The sequence below is a fragment of the Ovis aries genome, chromosome 6 (genome assembly GCF_016772045.2).
Source record: "Ovis aries strain OAR_USU_Benz2616 breed Rambouillet chromosome 6, ARS-UI_Ramb_v3.0, whole genome shotgun sequence".
NCBI classification, from domain to species: Eukaryota; Metazoa; Chordata; class Mammalia; order Artiodactyla; family Bovidae; genus Ovis; species Ovis aries.
Window position 1 is genome coordinate 57587188 of NC_056059.1, and position 14102 is coordinate 57601289.

The 14102-nt window shown below is 40.8% G+C and overlaps 1 protein-coding gene across 6 annotated transcripts in view; it reads left to right on the plus strand.

Moving 5' to 3' along the window:
• Window positions 1-14102, plus strand: part of C6H4orf19 (chromosome 6 C4orf19 homolog) — a 95016-nt gene that overhangs the window by 24092 nt on the left and 56822 nt on the right. For 2 of the 6 annotated variants that reach the window (XM_060417579.1, XM_027970926.3), the window contains exon 1: window positions 2890-11042. The exons of 3 other annotated variants lie outside the window; for them this stretch is intronic. The gene's annotated coding sequence lies outside the window, so the exon portion shown is untranslated. Of the gene's footprint in view, window positions 1-2889; window positions 13567-14102 lie in introns of those variants that run through there. One more of the 6 variants, XM_060417582.1, reaches the window with a different exon arrangement.

Consider the following 14102-nt stretch of genomic DNA (forward strand, 5'->3'; position numbering starts at 1 on the left):
GACCCCATGGACTGGGGCCCACCAGGACCCTCTGTCCATGGGATTCTCCAGGCAAGAATACTGGAGTGGGTTACCATTCCCTTCTCCAGGGTATCTTCCCAGCCCAGGGATCAAACCCAGTCTCCTGCACTGCAGGCAGATTCTTAACTTTCTGAGCCACCAGGGAAGCCCCTGTGTGTCCTAATCTCCTCTCCTAATAGAGACACTAGTTAGGTTGGATTGGGACCTAGCCTAATGACCTCGTTTTACCTTAATTACCTCTTTAAAGGTCCTCTCTCTAAACACAGTCCCGTTCTTGAGGTGCTGTGGGTCAGGAGCACAAATCAAGCCACATCAACCCTAGAAGCGTAAGTATTTCTGCCAGAGCTGGCGCCACCGCTGAGCGTTCACAGTGTGCACCACATCCCATGGTCTGGAGGCCCCATGTCTTGAAGGGTTGAAGGGTTGTCCATCCTCAACTCGCTCCATGGAGAAGTCCCCGTAAGTGCTGGGGCAAGATTTTTGTTACTCACTCGAATTTCTTATTAGTAATCCTATAAAATACCAATAAAGGAAAAGAAAAATGCAACCAGTTGTATCCCTCTGATCAACCCCATGCCCAAGTTATGGAAGATGAGATGTTAGTGGAGGAGGAAGAATGCTTCTCGATTTTTCTCATAACTTGATGGGACCAGCGCTTCAGCTTGAAGCAGCAGAGCATCTGAGCTAGGTGAGCTGAGCCAGGTCTGCCCTGTTCCACTGCCCAGCACTGGTGTGGCCAGGTCTCTTCGATGCAGAGTTGGAGTGAGCTGTGTGTGCAATACATGGGGACCAAAATTCAAATTCTTTATTTTTAACTTTTTATCTTATATTGGAGTATAGCCAATCAACAATGTTCCCATAGTTTCAGGTGACCAGTGAAGAGGCTCAGCTATACATATACATGTATCCATTCTCCCCCAAAGTCTCCCATCCAGGCTGCCACATAACACTGAGCAGTTCCTTGTGCTACACAGTAGGTCCTTGTTGGTTATCTGTTTTTAATATAGCAGTGTGTACATGTCGATCCCAAACTCCCTAACTATCCCTTCTTACTTCACCCTCTGCTCAGAAAGCAAGTCATTCAGCTTTTCTCTGTTTCTTATCCTGGGAGAATGGCTGAAAAGATTATGTTGATAGATTATCCCATCTTTTAAAAAAAAAGAGCAAAAACTACTCTGTGCATGTAAAAGTAAGGCTGTCACTCATCCCACTCCACCAGAAGGCCGAAACAGTATGGCTGTATGTCAGCAATTCATAAAACCCACCCAAAGCGTGAATATTTTATTATATTGCACACTATTTTACATTCTATATTCTCTACCAAAGTCACCTTCAGGTTTCCTATATTTCTAATTTCAGACAAGCTTTAAAATGTCATCCCATAATCTTTATTGGAATTAAGTGTGAAATGAGTCACAACTCAATGAAAACTGCCTGCTGATTTGCTGATTGTATACAATTTATGTTAGGAAAGGAGCCAGAATTTTTTTCCCTCCTCAATCCAATTAAGTTTCAAAGTCTGTCTGCTACTTTCTGGAACCTAGGCACCACTAACTGAATCTGTGTATGAAACATGTCTACTATATTTTCCCAGTGGGACAGGCAGAAGATGCTTGGTTTGCACATCAGTCAGGTACTTCTCAGGAAGAGATGGTTTGACCTGGCTTTACAGGAACCCACCCTTCTCTCCCTAACAATAGCACAGAGGTATCCACCCAAAATGAACCAGAGATCCTGAACTTGTTCAGTATGAGGTTGCTGTAGCTGATCCAGTTCTGATACGTTGCCCCTGTACACAGCCAGAATTGTCCGACACTGTTTCATGAATCAGGTTTGAATTATGGACTCCATCCAGAGTAAAGGTAATCAGAAAACTGATATGTTTTTGTTAAGGCTGGCTTATTGTCATTTTTATTTTTTTCCTGGTAGGTATTTACCTAATTCATACATTCTTTCTAGTGCCAGCATAGCTGTGCCAGGGGTCCTGAGATCCCTTTAGTTCAAATCCGGCTTTTGCCTCTTTAGCACCTTAGCATTTTGTCGTCAGAGTTGAAGATCAAAGCCTGACTCCTGGTTTTAGGTGAATATATTTTATCCCTGCCCTCTTCTTCAATGCATGGCTGTACAGGTATCAGGAGCCGCAGGGACTAGGCAGCCTGCTAATTACAGTGTTTACCTACTAGTTTCATACAAAACCGAACCAATCCCAGGCACGCCACCAAGCAGCCTTCAGGGAAACAGATTCCGAAAAGCTTCACCGAAACCGCTTATTTATTGACACTCAGAGACATTTAATCATTCTACTCAGCAAGAAACGCTTGAACCAAACAAGGAAAAACCCGACCCTTTCAAACTCCTGACCTTTGTCAAAGGTTTATTGAGAAAGGGAAGCTAGGAAAGAGCTGGGGGTGCCGAATCCAGGCAGCCTTTGTCACACCCTTTGGCCAGGTGACAGTATCAAATGGCATTGAATACACGGAGCTTAAGGAAAAAGAGGAAAGGAACAAGGTTTCTCTCTCTACAGAAACTGGATTTAAGTTACTGTTACTTTATGATTTATACTATGTATCTTTTTCTAAAATGTGTTTTCCTTCTTCCTACTCCCGGCTCACTACCCGGATCCACACACACACACACACTCCCACACCTTCATATTTGAATAATACATTCTGCTAAAAACACCCACCATCACAGACAGAATCTTCCTCTTAGAACATCTGTTCTAGTTTCTGGCTGTCTGGAAGTTCTGAAGATGTGGCTAAGCCTAGAGCTTTTTGTTAAACAATAAAGAACACCATGAAGTTCTCTATGGGAGGCTGACATGTGTAAGGTAATTAGCACCGTGCTGGGACAGCCTCAAGATCCAGAGGTGGTGGTGGCGGCGATGTACTCGTGGATGATTGTTATTATTAAGAGGGCGGAGGTGATGTGTGTGACACTTTAGGTTCCATTTATTAAAATAGAACAAGAACCATATGAAACGCTTTCCTTATTTCCAAGTCTCTTTTTTGGCCCAGAAGTTAATGAAATAATCCAAAAAGGCAAAAAGAGATGCTCTGCCATACACTCACATTCTTTAGTGTAAAATTTTCAAGTTACAGAAAAGTTTAAAGAATTGCACAGCCCACCATCTAGAATCTACAATTCACATTTTGTGTCTTTTTAAAACTCACATACTAACCACCTGGCTATCTATCAATCCCCCAACCTTTTTTCACAGGGTGGGGCTGGGGGGACTATGCTTCAGAGTATATTGCAGACCTCACTTCATTTCAAACATTTCAGTATGTGTTTTATTGACTATAAATTCAGTTTTTATTTACTGTTCTCTTTCTCTTCTTCTCCCTCACTTTCCCCCCTCTTCTTCCTTCTCCTCTTGTAATTTACATGTAGTGAAATGTACAAATCCAAGTGTACAGTTTGGTGAGTTTGGGCGACTGCATATAACTGTATAACCCAACTCCTCCTTCAGAAATTGAGAGAACATCCTCACCCAGGAAAATTTCCCATGCCTCTTTGCAACCAGTTCTTGTCCCCACCCTGATGGAACCAGGATTAATGTAGCCTACTTAAGACTTATATATAAATGAATCACACAGTCCATATGAATGTATTGCCTCTTTTGTGTACGGCTGCTTTTACTCAACATGTTTTTGAGTTTCATTCATGTTGCATATATCAACAGTCCATTCTTTTTTCTTGCTTGGTAGTATTTCATTGTATGACCACACCACAGGTATACTGTTGATGGACATTTGTGTTATTGCCAGTTTGGGGTGACTCTGAATAAAGATGCTGTCAATACTCTTGGGCAAGATTTTATGCGGATATATATTTTTTCATAGCTCCTAGGTAAATACCTAGGAGTCACATTGCTAAACAATAGGGCTGCTCCATATCCTTCATAGTCGTGCCTGCTGGGCCCAATTTTCTTAGAGCAACAACCTCCAAATGCATTCAAGTCCAGAATATACCCAGCCTGCTCCTTGTTGCTGTTGTTCTGGACAGTAGCAGAACAAGGGGCAATAACAGTTATTTTTAGGTTCTAAATGTTCTCCATTATCCTTCTGCTTAAAAAAGTGTGTTTTTCAACCAGCACGTTAAGACATGTTAGCATTTGGATGAGTAGAAGAAACAGTACTTTGGACATTGTAGGTAATTCCAGCCCATCTCATTTGTAAGTCAGCACCTATATCACATATGCTATTGGTGGCAGACTGTCCATCATTTGAATATTCATGTAGGAAAAATAAAACCCTGAAAACCTCTTCTCTTACCCATAGGCTCCTCTATTCATTCAGCCCTCTATATTTGCAAGTTCTGCATCTATGGACTTAGCCAGCCACAGATGAAAAAAAAATTGAAAAAAGTAAGTTCCAGAAATTTCCAAAAAGGAAAATTTGAATTTGCCACACACTAGCAACTATTTACATTGTATTTGCAATTATTTGTATAGTATTTATGTTGTATTAGATATTATAATCTAGAGATGATTGAGAGAGTGCGTATAGCTTATGCAAATATTCTACCATTTTATGTAAAGGACTTGAGTGTCCTTGGATTTTAATATCCACGGGGTCCTGGATCCCCCAAAGGATACTAAAGGATGACTACATTTGATTTCATCTGGTCCCCTAACGTCACTCAATTGTGTGTTTCCTTAGTCACTTCTGTTTGCCATCCTCTGTTGCGTCCATTTTTTAAGCCCTCTCTCCTTCAGTCAGAGTGATGGCTCCCAGCCAGGGTCACCTTTGCCCCCAGGTGACGGCGTCTTCGATGGTCATGTGATCAGGAAGAGTGCTACTAGCATAGTCGAGGCCCTCAGACGCCCTGCAGTGCAAAAACAGTCCCCCCAAAGAAAGGATTAGCCATCCTAAAATATCACTAGTGCCAAAGTTTAGAAACTCTACAGGCAAAACAGAAGACACTAAAAATTGTGATATAATAATGTGTTTTATTTTTTATATTCCATTTTTTAAAATTGAAGTACAGTTGATTTATAATATTTGTTTCAGGTGTACAGAATAATGATTATTTTTACAGATTATATTCTCCATTAAAAGTTACTATAAGACAATGACTGTAATTCCCTATGCTATACAATATATCCTTGTTGTTTATCTATTTTATACACAGTAGTTTGTATCTCTTAATCCCCATACCCTATATCTGTGAGTCTGTTTCTGTTTTGCATATATGACCATTTATATTATTTTTGAGATTCTGCATATAAATGATATCATATAGGATTTCCTAACTGACTTATTCCACTAGGTATAGTATTCGCTAGGTCCATCCAGATTGTGGCAAATGAAGGAATTTCATTCTTCTTATGACTGAGTAATATCCCATTGTGTGTATATGTGTGTGTGGATGTATGTATATACATCTTTTTCTGTTCATCTGTTTATGGACACTTGGGTTGCTTCCATATCTTGGCTATGGTAAGTAATGCTGCCAAGAATATTGGGGTGCCATGTATCTTTTCAAATTTGTGTTTTCTTTTTGCTCTTTGTTTTTTGTTTTTGGGGGGTTTTTGTATACATACCTAGGAGTAGAATTGCTGGATCATATGATTATTCTATTTTCAATTTTTTGAGGAACCTCTATACTGTTTTTCCATAGTGCACTACCAATTTACGTTCCCCTCAACAGTGTGTGATGATTCCCTGTTCCCCACATCTCCAGCATTCGTTTTCTGTAGATTTTTTGATGATAACCATTCTGACAGGTGCAAGGTGATATCGCACAGTTTTGACTTGCATTTCTCTAATAATTAGTGTTGTTGAGCATCTTTGCATGTGCTTGTTAGTCATGTCTTCTTTGGAAAAACATCAGTGTGTGTTTCTTTATAAATGTATTACAGAACAAGATCTAGCAGGAGTCGAATAAATACCGTAGTTATGAGCATAAACAACGTTTGGGATCTACAACAGCTCTAAAGCACTGAGAAAATGCCTGCTTTCTGTTAGGGGTGAAATCACAGGAACTGCCAGCAATGCTGTAGTGTGGTGCCTACATTCAGAATTGAAGAAAATACTAAATTTAAGTTAGAGATTCGGAAAGAAGGAGATATGACTTTTACTCATTTAAGTTTACTGATGCCTTGAACCCTATCCAGGAACTCCTTGAGGCTGTGTAACACCATAGCTTAAAAACTCCTGCATTTGGGGAGATTTTCATCACACACACACACGCACGCACACATTTATCTACACGTACATCCGTCCTCCCTTCCCTCTCGATAGAAAAGGAGATGTCCCTCTCAATCAAGAAACAGAAATTACTTAGCCATTTCAAGCAAAAGGAAATTTAATACAATGAATTGAATGCTTACAATATCCCCAGAAAGGCTTGAGTAGCAGGCTCAATAACACCAAAACAAAAATACCACCATACAACTAACCCTCCCAGGAAGCTGCCTCCTCTTACACAACCAAAAAGAGGGGGAATTGGAAATGGTCAGCGGAACACTGCCTTCGCTGGGGTTAGCCCGTGAGCTGCCGTGAATGATGGCCCTAGAAGTACTCCATGACTCAGGGGTCTGCACAGACAAAAATCCAGTGCCCCACATTCTGCCTCTTGACATCCACAAAGCACCAGGCTGCTGGGACACTGCTAACGAAAACCCAGTGCCTCCCTGTGGGGTTTGCCGGCAGAAAAAGCCGAAGCAGCCGAAGTACAGCCTCTGCCTCCCTTCCTTCTCCCTGTCTCATCTTGCGTGCACGGGTGCACAGTTGCTCAGTTGTGTCTGACTCTTGCAGCATTATGGACTGCAGCCACCAGGTTCTTCTATCCATGGGATTTCCCAGGCAGGGATGCTGGAGTGGGTTGCCATTTTCTACTCCAGGGAACCTTCCCAACCCAGGAACTGAACCTGTGTCTCCTGCATTGCAGGCGGATTCTTTACCACTGTGCCACCTGGGAAGCCCCTCTTCTTGCTTAGGATTGCCTGAATCTAAGTGGATCTGGGAACCCTACTGCGAGTGAGGCTGGGAACTCTTTTCTGCTCTCTAGCCTCTGCAGGACAGGAAGACATAAAATGAAGACACTCAGCACAGGTCCATCTCATTTCTCATCATCTCCTGTCTGAGGCTGATTGATCCTCCATCATTCCCTTCCGCCTGCTAGCAGACCTTATTCCAGCCATAATCCACTCTTTCCTCTGTCTTCAGCTCCTCCCTTTCTTCCCACTGTCTCCAACCAGCATATCCAAACAGCCTGAAAACTCCCAGCTTAAGCACACCTTCCTTTAGTCCTGCTTTCTTCTTTCTCATTCTCTCTCACCTTCCTTTCAAAACCGGTTTCCTTCTAGAGTTTTTATGGGTAACGTTTCCACTTCTTCACCTACTGAGGAAGCTGGGTAACCCATAGCAGTCTAGCTTCCAGATTCACCCCTGCACCAAAACTGCCTTTGCCAAGGTCACCAGTTACCTTCTTGGTGCTGAACTTGGGAGGCATTACAGTCCTTTGCTTCCTTGACCCTTGAGTGTCATTTAACACTGCTGAGCAACCCTTGCTCCCTGAAACTCTTTACCTGCTTCATTACCACACTCACTTCTGTTTATGTATTTGATTGATCGGTTTTTTGTTTTTCAAATAAGAGGTCTCACGTATTTATTACTAAACCAACTTATTGGTATAGATGCTTTTTTTACATTTAGCAGTATTCATCAGGATTCAGTGTTTTCTTTAACTGAATAATTTTTCATGTTCATTGTCTTTAATATTTACTCACTTCTTAATTGGTTGGTCATGTCCTTTGTTGCTGATATCTTTAATAAATATCCTACTGAATTATGAACCATTTTAAAGTTAAAGATAGGGACCCTTTATCATCTGTGTCACAAATGTTTCATTTGATCTTTGCAGCTTTTCACATTTTAAGGTGAAAAATGTTTGCTCTTTTTGTAACTTATTAATCTTTTATTTGTATTTTTCCAAGAGCTTTAGTAATCAAAAAAAAATCCTTCCTTATTCTTTAATTAGATAAATATTCACTTGTATTTCCCTGCAAATATTTTTATTCTCATTTAATTCAGGATCTAAGTTTTCTCTAATAATTTGTCTAACAGCATTTATGAAATGATTATAAAAATCCACAGGATCTTACATGTAGAAAAACCTGAAGATTTTACACACACACACACACAAATGCAAATTAAAACTAATAAAGGAATTCAGTAAAGTCACAAGATACAGAATCAACATACAAAACCAGCTACATTTCTATGTGCTGAAAATAGATTATCCAAAAAGAAAATTAAGAAAACAATCCCAGTTAAAGTAGCATCAAAAAGAATAAAATACTTTATTTGTATGGGAGTAAGTTTAACCAAGGAGGTGAAAGAACTGTACACTGCAAACTATAAAACACTGATAAAAGAAATAAAGAAGACAGAAATAAACAGACATCTCATGTTCATGGATTGGAAAACCTAATATTGTTAAGGTGTCCATATTACCCAAAGTGATCTGCAGATTCAGTGCAACATCTGTCAGAATCTCAAAATCTCAATGTTTTTACAGAAAAAGAAAAAACAATTCTAAAATTCATATGCAGCCACAAAAGACCCATAATAAGCCAAAGCAAACCTGAGAGAGAACAGGCATGAGATATCACACTTTCCAATTTCAAAATGTATCACAAAGCTGCAGTAACTCAGTCTGATCCTGAAAACAGATGTACAGACTAGTGGAAAAGAATAAAAAGCCCAGAAATAAGTTTATAAACACATGGAATCTTAGTCCATCGAAGCTGCTGTAACAGAATACCATAGAATGGGTGCCTTGTAAAAGACAGAAGTGTATTTCTCACTGTTCTGGAGGCTAGGAAATCCAAGATCAAGGTGTTGGGATTCAATATTTGGTGAGATCTTACTTCCTGGTTCATAGAAAACTATGTTCTTGCTGTAACTTCAGGTGGCATAAGGCACAAAGGAGCTTTCTGGAGTCTCTTTTATAAAAGCACTAATCCCATTTGGGGGCTTCCCCAGTAGCTCAATGGATAAAGAATCCTCCTGCCAATGCAGGAGACACAGGAGACTCAGGTTCAATCCCTGAGTCAGGTAGATCCCTTGAAGGAGGGTATGGCAACCCACTCCAGAATTTTTACCTAGAGAATCCTATGGACAGGGGAACCTGGGGGCCTACAGTCCATGGGGTCACAAAGAGTCGGACACGACTGAAGCAGCTGAGCACACACACACATGCACGATCCCATTCTTTCGGGCACACAGACCTATAGTCTGTAGCATAAGTTTAACTGATCTTTGACAAGGATGCCAAGAATACACAATGAGGAAAAGGCAGTTGGGAAAACTGGATATCTACACACAAAAGAAGGAAATTAGACACTTATCTTACACCATACACAAAAATCAGCTCACAGTGGACTGAAGATGTAAACCTAAGACCTGAACTATGAAACTCCAAAAATATGACAGAAAACTTCATGACATTGATCTTGGCATTGATTTCCAGGATCTTAGACCAAGACCACAGGCAACAAAAGCAAAAATAGGCAAGTGGGACTGCATCAAGCTAAAAAAACTGCATATAGCAAAGGAAATGGTAGAGTGAAAAGCCAACCTGTGAAATGAGAGAAAATATTTGGAAATCATATATCTGACAAGGAATTAATATTCTTTGGGGGATTTCTTTAACACAAAAAATAGCTCACTAAACAGTATTACTTCCCTACAATGAGTCTTCTTTATTAATTTCTTTAAATGTAAATTACACATACTGTAATGATATAGTAACATTCCATTTAATATAGTGATTTAGCCTATAAAAATTTTAGTATAAACAAAAAATGAGAAAAATAAGATTGCATTCATAGATGAGAGAATTGTGAGTAACTTTAAGGTATGGTTGTATAATTTTCAACTATGAGAAGCATACCAATTTTTTTTTTTTTCATTTTAAATTCAACAAACAATCTCCTTCTCTGTAGGCCAGATATTGTTGAGGACCTGGAATAATACAAAGGAATGAGAGCATGTCCTTAAGCCAGTCGTTGGACTCCTTGACTTGGCACTAGTACAGAGTTTGTCCACCACATCCAAGAATGCCAAATGCATCTGGCATCCAAAGGAAAGCTTTAGCGTCAGATACTAAACGTCGGTGCAAATGAATGTAACCTGAGATTTTGCCAAACAGGATTACTACGGTCAGTGAACAATGTGTTCCTTGACTTTTTGAGATTGACTTGACCAAATTTGTCACGGGAAAGTCTCTCTTCTTAGAGCTTCCATTATTCTGAAGACCAGGTTACATAAATAAAGTCCAGGTTAAAGAGAGAGAAAGGGAAAGAGAGCACTCCAGAGCCGGTGAAAGTGCACGCCAGCCGTGAATCTAAGACCCCAGTAAATCAGCTCTGTTCTTTGCATGTTTTAGAGAATACGCACGCAGGCACTGTTTCTAGTGCTCTACAGGTATTAACACTCGTACTGCTCCTAACAGCTACATGAAATAGGTCTTCATGGATGAAGAATTCAGGGCCTAGAGAGACTGAATTACCAGTCACCAAGCTAGGAAGAAACGGGAGATTTGAACTGGACAGTCTTCACATTTCTCTTTAATTCAGAGCTGCATACCTGGCCCTCCCCATTTTAGTGCTGTTTTTGTTGAAAGTGAGGTGAAAGTTGAAGGGCTCACCATCAACTTCCTTGGCATATGCTAGAGAAGATGCGAGTGACTTGGCTGTGCTACCAGGATTAACACTGACTTTAGCACGAATTTATGCTAACGCATTAACTTTACCAGAGTTTGTAGCGCTTTCCTTCTACCCCCAACCTCCAGCCAAGTTCTCAAGCCAAGTTTAACTCCCTGAGATGGATAAATATTAACTTTTAGGCCCACATCGCCATACTTGCGTCACAGGCCAGAGTCTAAACAGCAGGGAACTTTAGTCTCTTCCTGCGTCCCCTCTCACATGGACAGAGGAAGACAGAAATGCAGCCTCAGGGGTTTCTCTACAAATCGATAGATGGCTGCGCCACCTTGCTCTTCATTCGGTAGGATCGGATTATGTCTTTGTAAATATGTGGATAATACATATTAATTTTTAATGATCAAATAATCAGGGCAATTCCACTGTTGATTATCAGATTTGTGTGTGTTTATGTTCACAAGTCCAGACACATGTACAAAGAGATACAAAAAACATACACACGCAGAGATCTAGGCCAACCCTCTCAATTTACGAAAAAGGAAAGTAAACATCCAAAATATTATTTATCAAAATTACATAGATGTTATTTTGAAAAAGCAGTACGCATTAGCTGTCTATATACTATTACACTTTAAATTATGTTTTAAATGTTCATCAAAATCATATATAGCAGGGTACAGCTTAAAAGACACGCTGGTTCTACAAGGTTTCTCAAGGAAATGAACAGGTCCCAAGCTCCTGCTCCTCTTTTTCCCTTCCCCAGAGAAACTACTTTCCACTCTGCCTCCATATACCTTAATGGCAAGTAAGTACCGCCACCTCCTGCTTTTTTCAGAGACATCACTGTACGCTGACTTTTCCCTACAAACACGAGGATCTAGCTCTTTATTCTCCTATACCATTTGTAGTTGCTGTCCTAACAGTGTAGTGTCATCTCAGTTTTGATTAGAAAAATATTCAAAGTTTACATTATTATGACCGTGCTGTTCAGAAATGGAGTATATACTATTTTTTTCTTATCAGTATAACCTATTCCTAGAGTTAATCATTTTCTTTTTGCTTGTTTATTTATTTTTGTCTGTCTGGTTTGTGTGCGTGAGTTTTATGTACTTAAACATTTATTGAGTACTGAAATATTTGCCAGTTGTATAAACATTCTCCAAAGATGTTCCGTGATTCTATCAGTTTCATATCAGGTATTGTATCCATTCTGCCAATTTCATGCTTTTGAAGAAATCTCTCTCAGAGACTGCCCACCTGCTCATCTGGACTGGTTGGCCCCTCCGCCTGGTCATTGCTGAGATCTTGTCATTGCAACTCCACAGGGTCCCTTCACTTCTCTGCTATGTTGGAGCTCCTATTTCATAGACCTCTTTTTTCTTGTTTTAGTTCCTCATTTTCATGGACTACATCCTACAGTCGCTCCCTGACAGAAAGCATATGAAGTTTAAAATTATGTAAGAATTTGCCTGTCTAAAAATGCCTGTATTCTACCTCACTGGACTCATAGCCTGATTTCATAGAGAGTTCAATGTTGGAAATTATTTTCACCCAGATTTTTTTTTTCTTCCAAATTTTGAAGACCTTGCTCTACGGTTTCCTTATTCATGGTATGGCTGCTATAAGTGTTCTAATTCCAGCCACCACTCCAGCTCCCAGTCACGTGTGTGTGTGTGTGTGTGTACGTATTTTCTTCTCTGAAAGCTGGTTGAATATGTTGGGAAATTTCACAGTGATATCACCTCAGTGCGGGTTTTTGTGTTTTTCGTTTTTTTTTTTTTTTAATCCATTGTCCAGGAAACTCAAGGGCTTCCGTGGTGGCTCAGAGGTACAGAATCCGACTGCCAATGTAGGGGACATGGGTTTGATCCCTGGGTCGGGAAGATCCCCTGGAGAAGGAAATGGCAGCCCATTCCAGTATTCTTGCCTGGGAAAGCCCCTGGACAAAGAAGCCTGGCAGGCTACCGTCCGTGGGGTCGCAAAAGAGTCGGACACAACTTGGTGACTAATCAACAACTAGAAACTCACTGGGCCTTTTAAATCTAGAAAATCTACCCTCCAGTTTTGAGAAATTTTCTTGGAAAATATTTGATATTTTCTTCTCCTGTGGGTGCTTTCTTTTTATTCTCTCGATCTCCTGGAATTCCTGGATTATTTATCTGCTTTTCTTATTCTTGCTCTCCTGTGGTCTGTTTGTCTTTTCACTTTAATTTCTTCAATTTTAACTTAAATTCTTTCAAGTTTTTATTTATGCCGTCATATTTTTAATTCCTAAGAGGCTTTTTTGTTGTTGTTCTCTTAATTCCCTCGTTTTTTAAGCAGTATCATTTTCTTGCTTCATGAGACAATATATTTCTCTTATCTCCATGAATTCTTTAATAATCTTTTTTGAAATTTTCTTTTTACTCCATAGTTTCCGATCTCTCCATATTGTTTTTTGGTTTTCCTCAGCTATTTGATAATCATTAGTGTTCTTACACATACGAGTGAGGGAGTTAAACTAAAGTTCCAAATGAAACTGTGAGGGTGAGAGATCGACTGCACTTATTGGTGGTTACTTGTAAGATCTGGCTGAGCTAGTTGTTAGGGAACTTCCACTGTCAGTCACTTTAGGGCTTTCCTCTTGTGTTGGCCAGATCCCCTTAGAAAATGCCTGCAAACTCTTGCCCTGAGGGTGAGGGTCTGGCTGCCAGTGTTTGTTTGGGAGATTGAGGGTGAGAAGGAGACTGGAGGGATCTCGGCATGCTGAATGCACATTTGCTTCATTCTCCTCTCTTTATATGATACCCACCATGAATACTGGGCTTCCCAGGTGGTGCTAATGGTAAGGAACTCGCCTTCCAATGCAGGAGACATAAGAGACTCAGGTTTGATCCCTGGGTCAGGAAGATCCCCTGGAGGAGGGCATGGCAACCCACTTCAGTATTCTTGCCTAGAGAATTCCATGGACAGAGAAGCCTGATGGGCTGCAGTCCATGGGGTCACAAAGAGTCAGATGCGACTGAAACAGCTGAGCACATATGCACACGTGCACCCCGAGTATTACCTGGACCTTCCCTGATTCAGAGATCCAAGGCACCTGCTGGGGCTATTAACAGAAAGTAGGTGGATGAGTAGCCACGCACTCAGTGGACCTGAGAAAGCTGACCCAGAAGCTGGAAATGGGACAGATGAATCCCATCAGTTTTTATGCCCTCCCCGCCACCACCCACCCCCCACTTATTTTTTTGCCCACACAGCATGTGGGATCTTAACTTCCCAACTAAGGATCAAACCCGTGCCCCCGGAATTGGAAGCACGGAGTTTCAGCCGCTGGCCTGCCAGGGAAGGCCTGGCAGGGTGCTCAGATGCTCCAGGCCTCGGGCTGGGGGGAGAGGCCTCTGAGGCCAGGACGGTAGGATGG